This window comes from Tupaia chinensis, unplaced genomic scaffold, assembly GCF_000334495.1.
Source record: "Tupaia chinensis unplaced genomic scaffold, TupChi_1.0 Scaffold149383_1, whole genome shotgun sequence".
NCBI classification, from domain to species: domain Eukaryota; kingdom Metazoa; phylum Chordata; class Mammalia; order Scandentia; family Tupaiidae; genus Tupaia; species Tupaia belangeri.
The window spans coordinates 198897-199313 of record NW_006209227.1 but is presented as its reverse complement, the minus strand read 5'-3'; the positions used below and the strand labels follow the sequence as shown (position 1 = coordinate 199313).

The 417-nt window shown below is 67.1% G+C and overlaps 1 protein-coding gene across 1 annotated transcript in view; it reads right to left on the bottom strand.

Annotated features, from left to right (window-relative positions):
• Nucleotides 1-387, bottom strand: part of ITM2C (integral membrane protein 2C) — a 31223-nt gene extending 30836 nt beyond the window's left edge. The window contains exon 1 of the mRNA XM_006171116.3: nucleotides 369-387. The gene's annotated coding sequence lies outside the window, so the exon portion shown is untranslated. The remainder of the gene's footprint in view (nucleotides 1-368) is intronic.
• Nucleotides 388-417: the final 30 nt, after the last annotated feature.

The window sequence follows — 417 nt, the reverse complement described above, 5'->3', positions numbered from 1 at the left end:
GGCCCAACCCCCTTGATTGGAACCAGACGCATACCCCCCACCAACAGTCCCTGAACTTCTGTGGACCAGCCTCTTCCCCTTATTTGGGGGCCTGGCGCCTAGGGCCCCCGTCCACTTTTGGAAGACACCTTGCGCCTTTCCCCGTCAGAGGGCCAGACACTTGAACCCTCTCCCACTCTTCGGACTTCTGTTTCTGGCAGTCGCTTTAGGGGAAGGCAGTTCCCCCTCCCCACTTTGGGGAGGACGAAGCATTCGAGACCCCCGGCCCGCTCCGCTCAAGGATCCGGGACCCCGAGGCGCCCAGGCAGTCCCCGCCCGGGTGGGGCGCGTCCCGGTCCCTCTCCACGCGAGTTTCTGGCCCCTCTCACCCTCGCCGGCGTCAGCAGAACCTCAGCGGCCGGGGGGGGGGGGCGGGCC